Source organism: Belonocnema kinseyi, chromosome 9 (assembly GCF_010883055.1).
Source record: "Belonocnema kinseyi isolate 2016_QV_RU_SX_M_011 chromosome 9, B_treatae_v1, whole genome shotgun sequence".
Lineage (NCBI taxonomy): Eukaryota > Metazoa > Arthropoda > Insecta > Hymenoptera > Cynipidae > Belonocnema > Belonocnema kinseyi.
The window spans coordinates 132,576,811-132,597,663 of NC_046665.1; the positions used below are offsets into that span (position 1 = coordinate 132,576,811).

Sequence of the window (20,853 nt, forward strand, 5' to 3'; positions counted from 1 at the left end):
AAAAAATAGCAAAAAAATCTAGCCTAGTCATTTTTTTAATACTTTTTTTAATACTTTTATTTCATTGCAGGGGGTAGTTGTTTTAAAATAAGGGTTGACTTTGCAAAAGCAATCCATAGCTCATTGTAAAGCAAAAAAAATAGCAAAAAAATATAACCTAGTAATTTTGTTTAATTTTTTGATTTTTGAATGATTTTTGTAGAGGGCGCCGCTGAGTTGCCGCCAAGCTGGCGCCGCCCTGTTTTCTCGAAAACTAATAGAGCAAAAAAATTATATATTTTTTTTTGTAAAAAATAGCAAAAAAATATGCATTATATGACATTTTCTTTTTCTTTAGTGGCGCCGCTGAGTTGTCTGACCTGTCAATTTATAACTATTTGACTGGCATGTTTTACTCATTAGCAGAAAACCTTGTTCAGTCACTTTAAATGTTACTTGGTATTGCGTCGAATTATGCAATTCCGAAAAGGTTAGATTTAAAATTCTTTAAAATTGCTACGATTTTAATTTTCAAACACAATGTTTTAAGCTATTAAATTTCTAATTTGTTAAATTTTGAAAGTTATTGAGGCCTCCATTTTTTAATTTTGATACCTAATTTGAAATGTGGACTTTTCAATATTTCTATTTTGGAAACTTGAAATATTTAAATATCTAAATTTTAGTTTCGAAGACTTGAACTTAGAAGTCCGCCCCCCTATTCTCCTTAAATTCAAAAAATTCTCTGAGCCGTCTAAAGTCTAGAATTTTTACCAAATTTTTCGCCTCAACCAAGAATATTAATTTTCTACTAAAAAATCTAAAGTTTCAACTAAAATGATGAATCTTCAACCAACAAATTAAATTTACAAACCAAAACGACAAATGTTTAAAATAATAATTTATTTTTCAATCAAGAAAGAAAAATGATTTTTACTAAATTTTTGAATTCCCAAATCACAAAGACGAATTTTTCACTAAAAAGTTGTTTTCAACTAAAAAATTGAATTTGGAATTAAGAGGATAAATCTTCAACCAGAAAATGAATTTTCAAGCGAAAAAACGATTTTTTAACAAAATAGTTACAGTGAAAACCAAAGAAATGAATTTTCAACTAAGGTGAATCTACTACCAGGAAGGAAGAATTTGTAACAAAATTGTCGATTATTCAATGAAATAATTCAATTTTCAACCAGGTAATAAAATTTGCAACCATGAAGGATGAATTCTCAAAGAAAAATATGAAAGGTTATTTTCTAACAAATGAGATTTTAAATAAAAACAATAAATAGTTTCCTTCAAGAAAGTCGAATTTTCAACTAAAATGATGAATCTTTAATAAAAAATTAATTTTTAAGCCAACAAAAAAAGAATTTTCTTCTTGAATTTCAAATAAAAAAGAAATTTATTAAATAAAATTGTTGATTTTTAAACAAAATAATTTACTTTTCCAGAGAAAATATCAAATTTGATGCTTTAACAAAACAAGATTTTAATTTTAAATAATAAAAAGTTGAATTCGCCCTAAAAAGGCAAGTTTTTAAAAGAAAATTTCAATTAAATTGTTGAATTTTCAACAGAACAGTTACATTTCGACCAAAAATCGAGCCAAAAAGGATGCATTTTTAACAAAATTGTTGATTTTTCTACTAATTAATTAAATTTTCAACCAATTAATTTAAATTTTCATACGTGAATGGTGAATTCTCAACAAAAAATGTAATAATTGAAGTTTTAACTAATAAATATTTTTGCGTTAATTAAAAAATCGTTGATTTTTCAATCAAACAAGCTTTTTCAGTGAAGAAAGAAAAAAAATTTAATCAAATTGTTGAATTTTTAGCAAAATAGTTACATTTTCTACCAAACACATGAATTTTCAATTGAAATGATAAATCCTCAACCAAAAAAGAATAAAATTTTAAAGTCAAAAGGGGGATATTTCTAATACAAAATAGTTTAATTTCAAGCAAAAAGGTAAATTTTCAAAAAAATAGTTGATTTTCCAATAAAAAAATTAAATTTTGAACCAAAAAATGTAATTTTTTACCAAAAAAGATGAATTTTCAACTAAAAATATATTAACAGATTTTTGAATCGAATAGAATGAACTGCAATTCTTGAAATTAAAAGAAGGAATTAAATAACTAATGATAATAAAGAATCATAAGTTATCTATTGAAAAAATACATTTTTTCAAAATCAACCATGAACCTTTTTCAATTCTGTTGTTTCCCTAATTTTCTATTTTTGTCACTCCAATATTCACGAAATACGCTTTTGATATAAAAAGTTTTTATTAATGAACAAAATCTCATTTTAATCGCCGTTTTTTCGAGAAAAAATTCCCCTTCTCAGCTAAAATTGAACTGTTGCGGTCCAAATAATCAAATCTGTCAAAAATTTTATTTTTCTAAATCTCTATGGATGTATAACTCGCGGACATAACATGTTGTCCAAAAATAGAATCTGGCTGAGACCTAAAATAATGCCAGCTTGCTGAAAAATGTCCCCCACGTCTTCAATCTTGTGTCTTTAGAGTTTTAAACTTAAGAGAGAAAATTATTACTAAAAAGCTAAAAGATCAGTCGGAAGCACTTTCTGGCTCGCTTCCAACAATCCTGTAACAAGCACTGTGCATTTTCATTTTTCGGTGAACTTTATCCTTTAGTAAAGGTCAATCGATACTCTTACAATAGATATATTCTTCGCAAGTTTTGCAAAGCTGCACATGTCACGGAAATTTTGAAGGTTCATAAAAGATAATATAAAACTGAATAATTCCACTCAAATCGTCGGTTGTCGGATTTTTTTAAATTGGTTACTTTTATTTAATATCTGGCAAGAGCAAAAAAGATTGATCCCAATATTATCTTCAAAAGACTGCGTTTTATCCACCCAGCAACTCAAAAATGTACACAAAAATTCAGAAAGTAGCTTTCCCCTAAATGTTTGCTTCTCGAATTTAATTTTGCTAATTAGGGACCGTCCATAAAAGACGTCCGCAGCTAAAAGGGGGTGGTTGACGAAGCAAAATGTGACCTAGTGTGACAAGACGGGGGGGGGGGGGGGGGGGGGGGGGGGGGGGGGGGGGGCTTTTCAATTTTCGGACGGTCCGAATTTTTTTTCATTACTAAAAAAATTAATATGATTTATGATATTTATTTTCTTAAATTAATTGAACATAATAATATATTTTACTATTGAAATTATGAATAAGTCACAATAGTACTGAAATTGCACCCATTGCAACTAGAACAAAATTCTTATTCTTTGAGTTTGAAACTACAGATGCTCTTCCAACAATTACATCTTTTCCAGAATGGCTGACGAGTCCTTGGACTCAAGAATAGGATTTAAAATGTATATTATGAAAAAAAATTTGGTTGTATGCACTATAAAAAATATAAATTTAAATAGATTTCAAAATATATATGATAAAATATGACAAATGATTCTAATGACTTCATACGCAAATTAAAATATGATATTATTTTTCTTTTTACGAAACTATTTTTAACACAAGGAGGGGAGTTTATTAAATTTGTGACGTCTTTTTGAAGGGGGTGGTTAGTAAAAATGTGACCATGTGTGACATAAGGGAGGGGTCACTCTAGTTTTATAAAAAATTAGCGGACGTCCTTTATGGACGGTCCCTTACTTGTACTTGATGTTTAAGAAATAAATAAAATGTTGAACTACTGTATCCTTGTCGAAAACTGCGTTTTATCCACCCCTTTTTCGTACATTTAAGAAGACGTGTCTGGATAAAACGCCGTCTTTCTACCAGGATATCAGTATGAATATTTTTTTGTTATTGTCTGACGTCAAATACAATAAGTGAAACAAAATCTGAGAACCTTGCATTTCCAGGAAAATTATAATTTTTTCCGAATTTTTACGTAGATTTCCGGCCGCGCAGGCGGACAAAACGAAATCTTCCGATAAGGATATTGGGATGAAACCTTTTCTAGTTTCGATGAACATCAATTATAAGTAGCAAGGCAAATAAAATTCTATAACCGAACGTTCAGAACAAATCAAGAATTTTTTCCGAGTTTTCGTGTATATTTTAAAGTGCGTGAATTGGATAAAACGCATTCTTCCGATAAAGTTATTTGGATTAAACTTTTTCTTGTTTTAATGGACATCGATTAAATGTAAGTAGTCGAAGAAAATTTGAGAATCGACATTTAAAGGAAAGTTATAATTTTTTCATATTGCATATAAAGTTTAGAGTGTGTGGATGAACAAAACGGAGTCTTCTATAAGGAGCTTGGGATGAATTTTTTTCTGGTATTGTTCAGCATTAGTTATTATTTAAATAATGTGTTAAATAAAATTCGAAAAACGAACATTTAGAGGAAATCGAAAAATTTTCTGAGTTTTGTTCTATATATTTTAAAGTGTGTGAATTGGATAAAACGTATTCTTCCGATAAAGTTATTTGGATTAAACTTTTTCTTGTTTTAATGGACATCGATCACAAATAGTGAAAGAAAATTTGAAAACCGACAGTTATAAGATACTTGGAATTTTTCAAATTTTTTGCGTATAAAGTGGAGAGTGCGTGGGCGAACAAAGCGGAGTCTTCCGATAAGGATATTAGGATGCAACTTTTTCTGATATTGTCCGGCATAAATTTTAGGTAATAAGTCAAATAAAATTCTAGAACCGAAATCATTTTTTCTAAGTTTTGTGTATATTTCAAAGGGCGTGGGTTAATAAAACGCAGTTTTCTAATTGTGATATTAGAATCATTCTTTTTTTATGCTGCCTGACAACGAATAAAAGTAGTTATAATGAAAGAAAAAGCCGTTTACTCAGTGTTTAGTGAGAATTAATAATTTTTTGCAAATTTCAAATGTTGCTTATTTAATTAAAATAATAAACGTGACGTTATGATGAGTTATTGCCATCTAACATCACATAATAAATTATTTTTACGATAATTAAACCAAAAAAAAAAACTTAAATTGAGTAATTAAAAAAACTTGATATTTTCGTTTATAAACGTTGCGAACGTTTGGCGTGACGAAGGATTTTCTATTTCAAAGATAAGAAAGTTCGGAAAATTAAATTAAGAAAATGAGTTTGTAGAGAAATGAAATATTTGTAAATTAACTTTTTTAAATTCCTGAAAATCATTCAAATCCTTGGAAATTCCTTGAAAATTTTTAAATCGCTTAAAAATTCGTTGGCATTTTTTAAAATGGCTTAAGGGCATGTGACACAGCTAAATACCTATATTACCGACCTCACTTTTTCAGTTCACTGAATGTTTTTTTAAACCTAAGAACTTTTTTTATAAATAAAATATCGAGCTGAAACTTTGGAAAATGAATTAGAGTACAATAAAGTACGTTTAGGTACTGCATCTTGGTAGGAACTTCACTGAAAATTATTTTATCTTTTTTCTGAACCTCGACATTTTTTGAACGTTCCAACTTTTTTTATACAAAAAATATCGGTCTCAAACTTTGAGAAATGTAAGAGCCGAAAGAAAACTACGCTGGAGTAAAAATCTTAATAATAAAGGATGTAAAAAAAAATTAACTATCAATTCCATCGGCATCAGCCGGTAACGTTGTACACGAAAATACGAACCCTCTAGAGCCTCGTCTAGTGGCCGCCAGGGTTAGTATTTTCGTGTACTACGTTACCGGCTGATTTCGATGGAATTGATAGTTGAAATATTTTTTTTTTACATCTTTTATTATTAAGATTTGTACTCAAACGTAGTTTTCTTTCGGCTCTTGCATTTCTTAAAGTTTGAGACCAATATTTTGTGTATAAAAAAAGTTGGAACGTTCAAAAAATGTCGTTGAGGGTCAGAAAAAAGATAAAATAATTTTCAGTGAAGTTCCTACTAAAATACAGTACCTAAACGTACTTTATTGTACTCTAATATATTTTCCAACGTTTCAGCTCGATATTTTATTTACAAAAAAAGTTCTTAGGTTCAAAAAAACATTCAGTGAACTGAAAAAGCGAGGTCGGTAATATAGGAATTTAGCTGTGTCACATGCCCTTAAGGGCATGTGATACTTCGTCGTGTGATCAATCGGGTGCAGTTCCCCCGGCATTTTTCCACATAAATAAGAATTGTTCAAAACTGAATTCGGAAAGGCTATAAAAATTCATAATGGACGGCCCAGGACTCTTTTTTGAGGAATAATGACAAAAAATGTATTGGGCTAAATAACAATTGTAGGCATGTTCACTATTTTTAGGTTAGGATCATTTTTCAGCTCTCTGTCATTCCGATAATGTAGGTCTTTGTCGTACCGATGGTGTCGGTAGCACTCAAGAATAATTATGGGAGAGAATTGTAACACACATAACCTCAAAATACACAATACATCAAATTGAGCAAAATCAAAATTTTTTTAATTGGCCGACAAAAAAAGTGTACGGGTACGTCCGTCAGTGTGTTCGCTATCATTTCCTAGATTTTTAAGACAAAATATATATTATTCTAGGAAAAAATATGGGGGATCACTTCTTTTTACAGCTCGCAAAAGTTCGCTTTCGTAGTCAAACGAAAAAGTTTCATATTCATTTTTTTGTCATATGCTAGGCTCGTCAACCTGTCGATTAGGTATATGTAACATGTATTACATGTATATATGTAACAACCTTTCATGGACGTTTATTAACTTTAAAAAAATAAATATCAAGAGTACACTGCCCAGCGCTCATCGCTCTTTATGTCGTAACGATATTCGAGATAAGGTCGCATGCCTTTTTTTATCCACAGATAGATGCTCGCTTTTCACCTCTCATTTAGAAAGGTAAGTTTTTTTTTGCCTATTACACATTAAAGATTTAAAACAAAAGTTTTAAAAAATGCAAAAAATTAATATAATGCTGAATCTTCTGAAACAATGGGGTAGATATATATTACTATCAGAGACTATAGAAACCTACCATACCGATATTCTACAGCAGTAGTGGTTGGTGATATGTTTCCAGAATATTCTTAATGACGTCATCAAATTTGTATTACGGAATTCGGAAAAGAATTTTTTTGTAAAAAACGTCAAGGTTATTCTAAATGACGCATTGCATTCTTACGCTGCAAAAAACGTTATATTTCAAACGTGTCAAGACGTTTCGATTATAATTTAGAACCTTCCAGAACATTTCGACAAAGAGGGGATATATTAATAGATAAAGATGGTAAATCATATGCATCATGTATAGTTTGGGGAGACAGAAAGATGGAGAGCGAGAGAGAGAGAGAGCTATGTATTAAAAAATGTTTTAATAAAAAAATTTTTTTTGTAAGATTGCAAAAGGCTTTGTGATTGAGCTCCTCGAAAAATACCAGCAGATTCTTAAAAGGTCCGATTACATATATTGGAACACTGTAAGTGATTTAGAATTTTATATTGATATAGCTAGGATGTCAAATCAACCATTTGAGATAGAGAAAATACAATTTGAAAGATCTTGCTAGAATTTATAAAATAAATCAGCTACATAAATGTAAGAGTTGACTAAGAAACGTTGAAATCTTGTTTCACAAAATAGAGTAATCTGCTAAAAAGAGTCAATTTACTTACTTGAAACATTGAAATAAAGCACCATAAATAACAATAATAAATCCAGCCGTATTAAAATGTAATACAAGGTAACTGTTAATGAAATATTGGAAAAAATTATACAGTGATCACGTGTACATCTACTTTCTTGGACTTTTTAATCAAAACTTAATCAAATATAAATCAAAAAATACAAAAATTAATATATTTTATAGAAATCGAGGATGATGTATTGCTTTCTAGCTAACTACTTTAATTCAGAGGTCAAAATTTTTTCTATAATGTTTAATCTTCTGGAACTTAGTACATATATGGTATATTAACGATATTCTACAGCAGCAGTGGCTCGTGGTATGTTTCCAGAATATTCTTGTTGACGTCATCAAATTATGTTGCGCAATTTTATTCGAAAACAACTTTAAGGTTATTTTTCAATTACACATTACATTTTTTAGGCTGCAAAAACTTGATATTTCAAACGTGTCTAGACGTGTCGATTATAATTTAGAACCTTCTAGAACAATTAAACAAAGAGGGAGATATATTAATAGATAAAGACAGAAGGGTTTGCGATTGAGCCACTCGAAACCAGTTACAAATCTCACAGCATACCTCAGAAAATGAATTAAATCATATAAAATTTTTGCATGAATCTTGAAAAATACCAACAAATTCTTAAGAGATCCTTTTACAAACAGTAGGTTACTGAGCCAGATTTAGAAGCTCTTGTTAGAATTTACTTTCTTGCAATAAAGTATCATGGATGATAAGAAAAAATGAAGCAGGATTAAAATTTAATGTAAGGAAACTGAATCAAACATTAGAAAAAAATAATACAGTGATGACATGAACATCTACTTTCTAGAACTCTTAAATCAAAATTTATCGATATAAAAAATTAAAAAATACAAAAATAATATAGTTTATAGAAATCGCGGATTATATATTGCTTTATAGCTAACTAATTTAGTTCAGAAATCATAAAAACCAGGCCATAGAAACCTACCTTACCGATATTCTACAGCTGTAGTGGTTCGTGCTATGTTTCCAGAATATTCTTAATGACGTCATCAAATTTTTACTGCGCAACAAAGAGGGAGGTATTTTAATAGATAAAGACAGTGAAATTACATGCCGCATACATAGGTTAGAAAGAGAAAAGAGAGAGATGGAGAGAGGAACGTATTAAAAAATGTTTCAATTCAAAAATAATTTTCTCAATTTTGCAATATTGCAGAAGTGTTTGCGATCGAGCGACTCGAAACCAGTTACAAATCTCACAGTATATCTCAGCAAATGAATTAAACCATATAACATTTTTGCATGAATCTTGAAAAATACCAACAGATTCTTAAGAGATCCTTTTACAAACAGTGGATTACGTTGACAGATATAGAATTAATATCAGGTAGCCTCTTAATATTGAATCAACTATTTTGAGATGAAGAACGTATAATTTGAAAGCTCTTGTTAGAATTTACTTGCAATAAAGTATCATGAATCATAAAAATAAATTCAGCAGTATTACAATTTAAAAGAAGGAAATTGTGAAACTTTTAATTCAAAGTTTAGTGATATAAAAAATTAAAAAATATAAAAATTAATATATTTTATAGAAATCGAGGATGATATCTTGCTTTCTAGCTAACTAATTTAATTCAGAGATCATAAAAACCAGATCATAGAAACCTACCTTACCGATATTCTGAAGATGCATTGGTTCGTGCTATGGTTCCAACATATTCTTAATGACGTCATCAAATTCGTACTGCGCAATTTCTGAAAAGAATTTTTTTCGAAAAAAATTTCAAGGTTATTTTCAATGGCGCGTTACATTTTGCGATGTTAAAAAATTATATCCGCACGTATTGATTATAACTTAGAACATTCTAGAGCTTTGCAAGAAAGAGGGAGGTACATTAATAGATAAAGACAGTAAATCATATGCAGCATGTATAGGTTAGAGAGAAAGATAGATGGAGAGAGCTGTGTATTAAAAATCTTTCAATTTGAAAATAATTTTGTGAAATGTGTAAGATTACAGAAGGCTTTGCGATTGAGCGACTCAAAAAATACCAACAGATTCTTAAGGGGGTCCCTTTGCATACAGTGGATCACTGTAACAGATTTAGAATTTTATAGTGACATAGCTAGGCTGCCAAATAAACTATTAGCAATTAAGACCTGGTAGATTCTAGGTAATAATATTTCGTCAACTATTTGAGATGAAGAACATATAATTTTAATGCTCTTGCTAGCCCTTACAAAATGAATCAGCTACATGATTATTAGAGTTGATTGTAAGAAATGTTGACATCATCTTTCACGTAATAGAGTGATCTGCTGAAAAGATTCAATTTACTGTCTTGAAACATTAATGTCTAATGCAAGGACACTGTGATTTGATGTTTACTAAGGTGAAATAGTTGAATCAACTATATATCCATTATTCTGTTAACTATCTGTTTTTGCTTTTATTTTATATTCTGAGGAAAGGTCACTTTCAGCATCATCTTCCTCCTCATCAGCATCATCATCCTCATGATCTTCATTATCATACTCCTTAACACCCTTATCATCAGCATCATTTTTTATTATGGATGAAGAACTGTCATATTGACACAATTCTGCTTCTATCTCTACTCTACTTTTTGCTTCTTCACAAGCGATTTCACTTCATCTTAATGCACGATAATCACGATCAATCTTAATGCACGATAGATTCCTCAGTGGAGAGAATTGTGTTTTCCAAGCTTCCTGAATAGCTTGTTTCACGTCAAGTTTGAAAATCTTATGCTTTCGGGGAATTGCTTTCCTCTCCTTATCAATCAGCCTATTAGATTGTTGCATCGGACTTACATTTCGAGTTACATTTGAAATTTGGTGAAAGTCTCTCTCATCCTGCTTATGATTCTTGGCTAAGCAAGAGTATTTCTCATGTCTTTTCAAATTATCAAATCTTGAATGAGTTCTGGAACAATTTGAACATGTGGAAGTCATCTTGTCATTGTCACAGTAAAAATGGCTGTTTATTCATGGAATCTGAGTTTATACCCTCCTCTCCTCCTCCTCATGTCCTTTCACCTCCTCCTCCTCCTCCTCTTCTTCTCCACTTCCTCCTCTTCCTCCTTCTTCTCCAAACCTCCTCATGTCCATCCTCCTTTTCCAGCCAAGGAAACGGTTCGTTAGATCGAAATGTAACTTCGCCGGGTTTTTGGGGGTTATTCAACTGTAACAGGCACACTCAACATTTGTAATTTCATGAAGATTTGAAATTTAGTCGTTGATGTTCTGAATAAAAGCAAATGGAAGCTGAATAAACTAGCTATTCTTTCCATACCATAGCTAAGTAGGAAGCAATTTTTTCAAACTCGTAGACTTGAAAAAAAAGCAAAAAAATTTGCAACATTTTATTCTCAAACAACTTGTTAAAATTGCGCGGAACATGTAGCTCTGATTTTTTTTGCCAAAACGTCTCAAAAATAGAAACCTAAAGCTCCAAAATGCTTTTTTTAATACCTGGATACGACCATTTTTCACTGAATTTGGAAAATTTTATGGACCTTTTGATTCTTTTCATTAGTGTATTAGCTGAGAAAACATTAAATGTCTCTCAGAAAATAATAGCTGACAAATAACTGTTTAAAAAGATTATTTATATTTATAATAAGTAAATATGTTTAATTTGTTTATAATGATACGCAGGCCTAAGATTATCTTACGTAAGCAATGCGCTTGACCCGTACTTGATACATGCCCTTCAATAGAGTTTGTTTAATTGGGAATTATAATTTACTTAATGAATTATTTGATACCGCCAAGAAGAATTTCATAATTTTTCTGAGGACTGATGATAAATTCTTCCTTATCACAAAACTTCATGTGGTATCTTCTTATCACACAATGTCAAGTAAAAAAGCATTATACAAACTTGATATGTGTCTCGTATATTCGCATTATGTATATTGTGTCAACTTTTGTATTAGCACTTTTTTCCGGCACATTGAAATCGCCGGAAAAATAGGTATCTAAATTTAATATCATAGGAGTTGTTGAGTAAAAGCATCTACAGTTCAAGTGTACTTATGTTGTTGGCAAGAAAATAATAACACAGTGGTTTTATTTTTCCTGCCTTCAAATTAATTTCTATCGTTCGGAAATATTTGGAAATTAAAACATAATTGAGGGCCCGATGGAATAAGGGGATGAACGCTCGAAAGCGCGAAATATTTTATCCAAGTGTTTCGTAATATATAAAATTAAATTTTTAAATATAAGCTTATAGAGAATGAGAATGCGGAACTTTGATCTATTCGAATCGTTTTTCCGATATATATATTTAACAATAAAATTGACAAAGTAAAACAAAATTCGTCGTAACTTAGCCAAATATTATTGAAACCATTTCAAACCGGTCGGTGACCGGGTTTTTTTTAGTTTCAATGACAAAAAATATCGAGAGCTTTATTTTTAATGTTAAATTGAATTTTTAACTTCTTCAGTCATGAAATCATTTAGTTTAGTTTGTGAATTTGTTCAAAATTAAACAATTTACATATTTTAGCGTTGAAAATTGAAACTCTATGATCTATATTCAATTTTAAAAGAATTTTTAAATAATAGATTCAGAATAATTAAACACTTTTCAACCCATTTCATTCGTAATTTTTTATCTTATTGGAAGAGGGGTTCTTTTGTTTTTTACTTTTTCATTTAATTTGAAAGGAGGACTTTTTGGTTGTCAATATTTTATGAATTGGAAGAAGGATCATTTTTATTTTAAACATTTTTATTGAGTTTGAAGGGGGAGGGGATTTCGGTTTAAATGTTTTCCGATCTGGAAGAGAAACTTTTTTTCATCATTTTTATTGACTTGGAAAGTATTACATTTTGTTTATCTTTTTTTCTAAATTGTAAGGGGATTATTTGTTTTAAAACATTTTCACGGTTTGGAAGAGAGGATATTTTGGTTTTCAATTTTTTCTGATCTGGCTGAAAACTTTTTTTTGTTTCTATCATTTTTATTGATTTGGATGGAATAAAATTTTCTTTATTTTTTATGAATTGAAAGACAGCACTTTTGCGTTTCAACATTTTTGTTGAGTGTAAGGAAATAATTTCTATTTCCAATTGTTTTCTGAACTGGAAGAGGAAAATTGATTATTTTTAACATTTTTATTGAGTTGGAAGGGAGGAAATTTTGGTTCTCATTTTTTTATTCAAAGAAGTAAATTTCTTACCTTTATAGGATGTTTATAGCTTTGAAAGGGATGAAATTTGTTTTGTTTTTTTTTCTGAAGCGGAAGAGGGAAATTTTTGTCGAATTGAAAGAATGAAATTTCTTATCTCTATAAGATTTCTATAGAGTTGAAAGGGTCGTTGGGCCAATTTAATTTATATTTCAACATTCAGATGAAAGGGGGAAACTTTTTTTAAATTTTGTAGTGAGTTTATATTTTTTACCCAGAAATCTTTGAATGTTTCAATTCAAATTTTTTGAAAAGTTTACAGTTAAATTAAATTAAATTTTTAATTGTTTAATTGTAAAGAGTTTGAAGCTTTTAAATTGCAGTTGAGTTTTGATCACTTAAAATTAAAAAATTTCGGATTCAAGAGGACGAATTTTGTTATTTCAAGGACCGTGACAAAATTTGCGAATCGGAAAATAACTGCAATTTTTTTTCATCTATTAAAATGGTTACCCTTAAGGCCATGTGACGAGTGGGTCACGTGACCAGATTCTTGCCTTACCGAAACTTTGTTTATTTCCTAACTTATTTTCACACGAAGTGCCACATCGAGTTAAAAATTCGAGATAATAAATAAGAAGCTCTAAGGAAGGTGGGTCTGGTCCTAAATTTTAATAATGATGAAAAAAGCAAAATAAAGAAATTGTCGGTGAGGCAGGAATCTTGTCACGTGATCCACTCATTACATGGCCTTAAAGTCCGATTTAATATTGAGATTTGATTCTAAATATCTGTTGTCAGAAATAAACATTATTATTCAAAAGAGAATAATTATTTGGATTATATATAATAGAAAGTCATCTGGAAATTTGTATCGAGCGGAAATGTTTGTAAATTAATTCATAATTCTTGAAGGCAATTTGATTGAAGTCTGTTAAAAATGAAGATGCACATTAAGGCACGATAGCATTTATCCGGGCATTTATAAACATATATAAATTTTGTCTAGATTTTAATCAACCTGTTTGGTATCTTTATCTTTATGACAATGATTTAGAATCTCCATGGTGGCAAAATAAACACTCCACTTTGGCCTTCTATTATGTATTTCTAAAATCAATGAGAAATGATCAATGAAAGTAGATATGCATTATCACATGGTGTTCAATCAGTTCGCATAACAATTCCCAAATTAATTACATATTTTTGTTTTTAAATCAGTCAAATGTGAGGCAAACTTTCCCACGGAAACTTTAATGCAGCTTGGAGTGTTCACCTCACGTTTACCCTGCTTCACCGATTACCGGCAACACGAGAAAAGATAATTATTGATACTTATTAAAATATAAAATAATTAATATCTTTCTAAAGGCATCTTAGAATTTATCTTGATGAAATTCAAAAATAAATTTCATGACTAAAGTTCATGAAATCTCCTTAGGAAAATTCTTGATTTTTTAAACTTTTTGTGTCATTCACGACTAAGAAATGTTTTGCATTACAGTTTGATTTGTAAACAATGATTTCTCGTACTCAACGACATTTTATCTACATATGAATGATTGACAGTTACGCATTGTTATTTGCTGAGATAAGAATTATGTAATAATGAGAATTTAATCAGGATTTTATAAATTTATTCAAGGCTCCTTCAAAATATTGAAAATAGTGATATCACGCGATTTTAATGTCATTGAAACAAAAATGTTTAATGTGAACGTGGAAAATATTCACTGCTTTAGTTTCAAAAAATATAATTTTAACATTTTATTTATTTATTCCTACGTTTAAAGAAAAAATGTAATTGGGGGAAAGTAATATAATTATGAAAAATTTGAATTTAAAACATTTTTGAGTGCCTTAATTTATAATCTCTCAGGCTTGAATTTTAATTTTTTAAATTTTGGTGGTACTGTTGAATTAGAAATTTTTCACAACTTTGCCATTTTTAACCTCTCAATCTTCTATTTTCAATACAAATCGCCTAAAGCTGTTTAAAAGTTATTCTTTTTTATTGAAATCTGAAATGTTTTTTAAGAATTCGTCTACTTGGATTGAAAATTCATCTTTTTATATTTAACTAATTTGTTGAAAATTCATCTTTTTTCATTGAATTCAACTATTATTTATTTTAAATGGAAATTTTGGCGGTGGAAATCTCTACTGTTATATTATTCGTTAAAAATTTATATTTTTTGGTTGAAAATTGAACTACTCAGGTGAAGGTTGAACAAGCCACTTTGTTCAAAACTCATTTTTTTGTTAAAGATTCATTAGTTTAGTTGAAAATTTATCTCCTTTGTAGGAAATCTAACTATTTTGTAGAAAATTCTTTTTTTGTTTAGTTAGTTTTTTTAAATCGAATATGTAACTTTTCCATCTTTGGTTTAAAAGGATTTTTTTATTTCTAAATTTTACGAGATTCCTTGTTTTAAAATCCTTGCAAATCTTTTTAAATCTTTTGAAAATCTCCTAAAATCCTATAAAATTCTTTAAAATATTTCGGAATCTTTTAAAATCGTTAAAAATCCCGGGACATCTTTTGAAATATGTTATTATCTCTTTTAATCCTTTCAGATGATGCATGTTGATTATTTTCTAACGAAGTCGACATTTTCTAGAAACGTAATCAGATTTGATTAAAATGTGATAGAGATAAAAAAAATCTGTAATCCCTTGAAATCTTTTGAAATTCAGAGAAATAATTGAACTATATTTAAAATGAAAAAATTGATATATTTTTGATATATTGAGTGAAAAATATAAAGTCTTACGTAAGAAGGGGGGGGGGCACACAATCTTATGAATCCATACAATATGGGCGGAAGGGGGCATAAAATTTAAGAAATGATTCTTAAATAATTTATGAACGTTCCTTTTTAGGGGTTTGCCATTAACCATAGCCCCCCCCCCCCCAAAGTAACGTAGCTCAAAATTCTATTAAAACATGGATATACGATATGAATTTTGAAAGAAATATATTATTTTCAACAAAAATAGTTTTTTTTTAACCAAACAGTTAAATTTAAACCAAAAATATTAATTTTCTAACAAATTCTTGAATCCTCAACCAAAATAGATCAATTTTCGACCAAAAAAGACAAGTTTTTGACAAAGTACAATTTTCAATTAAAAAAGATGAATTTTTAATAAAAATGTAAATCTTCAGCCAAAAGTGGATTAGTTTCATTGTTAAAAAAAACCTCAACAAAAAAAAAATAACGTCAGCAAAAGAGTTGAGCTCTCAAAAGGTGATTTTTGAGCTGTAAGATTAATTTTTTAAATGGAATGTTAATTTTTCAACCAAGGAGGTTAATCATTTAAAAAATTCAACTATTAAACGGGTAGAAAAATTTTTAACTAAAAAAAGATAAATTTTTAACCTTATACTTGAATTTTCTAACAAGAAGATTAATTTTCGACCAAAAAGTCGAATTTTTAACAAAAAAAAAAAAAAAGAATTTTCAACTAGAAAAGATCAATTTTTTATCAAAAATGAAATGGCTATATTGTTAGTTAAAAAAATTAATTCTCAATTTTAAAAAAATACAATTTTTAACAAAGTAGTCACATTTTCAATAAAAAAGATGACTTTTCAAATAAAATTGTGAATACAAAAAAAATGATTTTTTTACAAAAGAGTTCAACCCATAAGATGATTTTTTAACCCAGAACCAAATTCTTGAATTTTAACCAAACGAGATGAATTTTGAACTAAAAATGTGAATACTTTTCATCCAAAAGTGATTGATTTGGTTAAATATTCATAATTTTGATTAAAAATTTACCTCTAGTTGAAAATGTAACTATTTTGTTGAAAGTAAATTTATCTTTTTTGGGTGAAAATTCAAATTTTGCATTTAAAAATTGATTTAGCACTTAATCTTTTCTAGTTCAAAATTTAACCATTTGGATGAAAATTTGCCTTTTTTAATTGAAAATTCAATTTTTTACTGAAAATTAATTTTTTTTTTGAAAATTTAACTATTGCTGTGAGAAATTTATTGTTTTAGTAGAGAGCTGTTATGTTTGGTTAAAATTTTTTTTTTTTTTGGTAGAAATATTGCTTTTCCATTTTCGGTTAAAAATTATTATTTGTTTTAGTACGAAATTCAATTATTTGGTTGAACATGTGTTTTCTTTACTTAAAGATTCAACTATTTCGTTAAAATGTATGTATTTTGTTGAAAAATTTTATTTTTTAGTTGAAAATTTAAGTATTCCAATTAAAAGAGAATATACCCATAAGAGATTCACTTCTTTTTTCAACACCAAAATATAAATTTTAAACGAAAAGTAAATTTATTACGAAATAATTTAAAAAAATTTTTAAATCAGTGGAATTTTCAACCAAAAGTATATCTTTTTAACAAAATAGTTAAATTGTCAACCAAACATTTGTATTTCTATCGAAAAAATATAAAATTTCTCTTAAAATAGCTGAATTTTAAATTTAAAATTAAAATTTAAAAAAGTGAATATTAATTCAAAAAAGATTTCAGTTCTCTTTTCATTACCAAAATATTAAATTTAATAAAAAATTCTGATTTTTTTGTAACAACTTAATTTAAACAAAAGTATGATTTTTTAACAAAATTGTTGAATTTTATACCAGATAGTTGCATTTTTCTCTGAGAAAGATATAATTTCTGTTAGACCAGGTCAATCTTAAAATCCAAAAGACAAACTTTCAACAAATAGGTTGAATTTTCAACCGAACATTTGCATTTGGATTCAAGAAAGACGAAATTTCCTCTACAACAGTTGAATTAAAAAAAAAAACTGAAAAAAAATAGTTCCATTTTTTCCAAAGAAGATTCCAGTTCACTTTCCAGCTTCAAAATAAGAAATTTAAACAAGAATTAAATTTTTTGTTAAATAGTCGAGTTTCTAACCAAAAAGTATGATTTTTTTAACAAGATTGTTAAATTTTCAACAAAACAGTAGCATTTTTGTCCAAGTAAAATAAAAATTCTAGTCAAACAGATGAATTTTTAACCCTAGATGGTCACACTTCAGTAGAATATCATATAGGTCACAGTGGGTGAACTTCACCCAAGCTCCAATAAGCTAAGATTCTACAGTAATATTGAGTTCTAAATATTGAAAAAAATATATGTAGGTATTCTTCAAGTTTAAAAAATAACGGTTTAATAGTTTTTGTCACCAAAATCTTCCATTAAAATATTGTAACATACCAGAAATGTTGATATAATTAACAGACTTTATGAAGAGTTTTTACTTTACGAAGAACAATCTTTTGGGTCAATTTCACCCATGGTGACTATCTAGGGTTAAATCAAAAAGACAAATTTTCGGAAAAAATAGAGAGGAGAGTTAAATTTACAACCAAAAAGGATTTCTTTTTAAGAAAATTGTTAAAATTTCAACAAAACAATCAAATTTAGAACTAAAAAGATAATCTTCATTTGAAAGTTTTTGCGAATTTCCAAAAATTACCTAAATGAGCTGTTACGTAATTTAAGTACAGCCTTTTACCTGATTCTCAAATTATTGTTTCACGTAAAATGAAATTGTATTCCATTTGAAGACTTCTGAAAGAGATTGTTTGATGATTATGATTTAAGGGGTCCTTTTGAAAGAACAAGAGGGTAGTAGAATACATAGGACCACTTGATTTTCTTTTTGCTCGTATCCACGTTTCCGGTGTAAATTCCGATAACTCATTGCGATCACTCCTGACGTCCTGACTCTCACCACCCCGTCTTCATGCACACAGTCACAACCACAAAGAAATTGAATCGCAGAAGGCATTTGCGCACAAAACGTTAGCACGACACGAGGGGTGGGAGAGTTGGAGATAAGCCTTTTGGATATTGCTCTCACCTACACCTAGTGCAAGACTTCAATCCTCAGTTGGGAGTTGAAGCTCGGTCCGTCGGTGTCAGGATTTAACCAAGTGTAACTCATTCAATCAATATTTGCTTTTGCTGAAAGGGAAGAACAAATCTCTTCCTTACCCTGATTCTGATTCTTCAAATTATTCGAAGGAATCTTCTTTCCGAAAAACTCGAAAGATAAAATAAATTCGAGCACAAATTGCCGCCGACGGTTTCCCGTGGTAGTTGAAAAGTATTTATTATCCGTGTTTTTTTCGTTGTGTTTTAAGTTTAGAATTACAAAGTCGAAAGTTGAGTGCGCGTGAGTGGTTTTTGAAAATATTGTGTGTTGCGGTGAAAAGTTGAAAATTGTGAAAAGCAAGGACTAGTCAAGACTTTTTATAGGTAGAGTTTCCACACTTTGTTTATAAATGTGTTTGTTTGCATCGAATCGATATAGAATTGCACATTTTAGAAAATTGATTTAAGACATATTATTCTCAAACTTGGGCTAAAATCGAGAGAAAAGTTTTAGGCAGTTTTCTGATTTTCTTGGAAAGATTTCACTTTTTTCAACTGATCTGAATCTATAAGAGTTGTTGAAGATATTAAACTACTTTGTTTTCTAAATATTTTTCAAATTTTCCTATTTTAAATTTGTTGAACGATCTGATTTAGGAATGGAAAATATTTCAAACTCGGGGTGAATTCTGATAACCAAATGCATGAAATCTCGACAGAGAGAAGGAAGTTGACTCGGTTCACAGAATTTGATTAGCGATTAGCTTCATCCTTGATTACACACAATATAATGAAACGTAGACATACAAAAGAACGTCACGGAGATATCCAAGGATTGCAAATGTTTAATGTAACGCTGTAGTTGCCGCACCAGACACCACCAGACGTCAATCGATAAGCCTTCCACCTCGGACGATTCATTCACGTTTAGATAACAAAGGCTGACTTCTTAGACCGATCAAAAATTACAAATTTTGTGCCCTGCTGTGGTCCTAAAAGAAAAAGTGCCCTGCGGTATTTTTCATAAACTACTGTACCATTGGGGGGAGGGGGGGTATAACACTATGGTTATAAACAGGTGGGCGGGGGGTTACAAGTGGAAATAACCTAACGAACTTAAATAACAATGAGAACTTAAACCCAATAAGGAAATCCAACTATATTTTTGGGTAAAAGTTAATTTTTTTTATTGAAAAGGTTACTCCACTCCAGGTCTCATAAAGGCCGGTCCGGTTTGCGAATTCTTAGAACTGCTGGCCCACGTGGTTTCTGAGGGTGCATGACGAGAGACGGTTGCGACTCGTCTCGGAAGGCCGCAGTGCGCTAGTACTCAGCCGAGTAAATTGCGCAATATTATGCATTTCAATTGGAAACAGTTCAGGCGGTCCTGACTGTTTAAGTTTCAAGGATACCGATTTAATAACACGACATATTGTTTAAATGTGATCTTTTTTTTTTATCAAAGTTCAACTACTTTGTTCAATTTTTTTTATGATTTTGAAATGACCAAAATCAAACGCATTGCATCAAATCAATTTAAAAAAAATATATTGCTTTTAGAGCAGTAGACAAAAAACAATTAATACCAAATTGTTTAATACATTTTATCTGTTCAAAACCAGAACATCAAAAAATAGAAAACATTCGAATGTTTGAAAAGTTAATCTTGCAAGTATAAGATATTTCGTCGTAATTCAATTTTTTCACAATTTAGAAATAAAAATCAATATTAAAAAAATATCGATTTTAGACCAGTAGAGAAGAAACAATTAACATCAAATTATTTACTTTGTTGAAAATTTAACTATTTTTAAGCAAATTAGTTTAATGTTCGGTTGAAAATAAAATTTCAAACTGGCAATTAAATTATTCCATTATTGATCTTTTTCAGTTAAAAATGTAACTATTTTGTTTAATTTGTCTTTTTAGATGTGATTTGAACTTTTTGGCTGAAAATGTATCCTTTTTCTTTTTGTCTTGAAATATCAATTATTTGATTGAATTTCCATCTTTTTTATTTGAAAATTAAATCATTTAAAAATGCATCTTTGTATTTTAAAAATTCAACTATTTGGTTATAAATTCATTCATCTATTTTATTGAAAATTTAATTATTTTTGTAAAATTGATCTATTTTTAAAAAATTATTATTATTGGTCATAAGTTCAACTATGTTGTTAAGAATTCATCCTTTTGGATTAAAAGAGCATCTTTTGTTGTAAAAAATTTAATCTTCTTGGTTAAAAATTGATCTTTCTTTTTTGAAAAATATCTTTT

General features: G+C 29.1%; 1 protein-coding gene across 3 annotated transcripts in view; it reads left to right on the forward strand.

Moving 5' to 3' along the window:
* The window catches only part of LOC117180088 (putative glutamate synthase [NADPH]), a 276,810-nt gene that overhangs the window by 39,554 nt on the left and 216,403 nt on the right, over positions 1–20,853 (forward strand). For 2 of the 3 annotated variants that reach the window (XM_033372402.1, XM_033372406.1), the window contains exon 1: positions 18,598–18,960. The exons of the other annotated variant lie outside the window; for it this stretch is intronic. The gene's annotated coding sequence lies outside the window, so the exon portion shown is untranslated. Of the gene's footprint in view, positions 1–18,597; positions 18,961–20,853 lie in introns of those variants that run through there. 3 annotated transcript variants of the gene reach the window in all.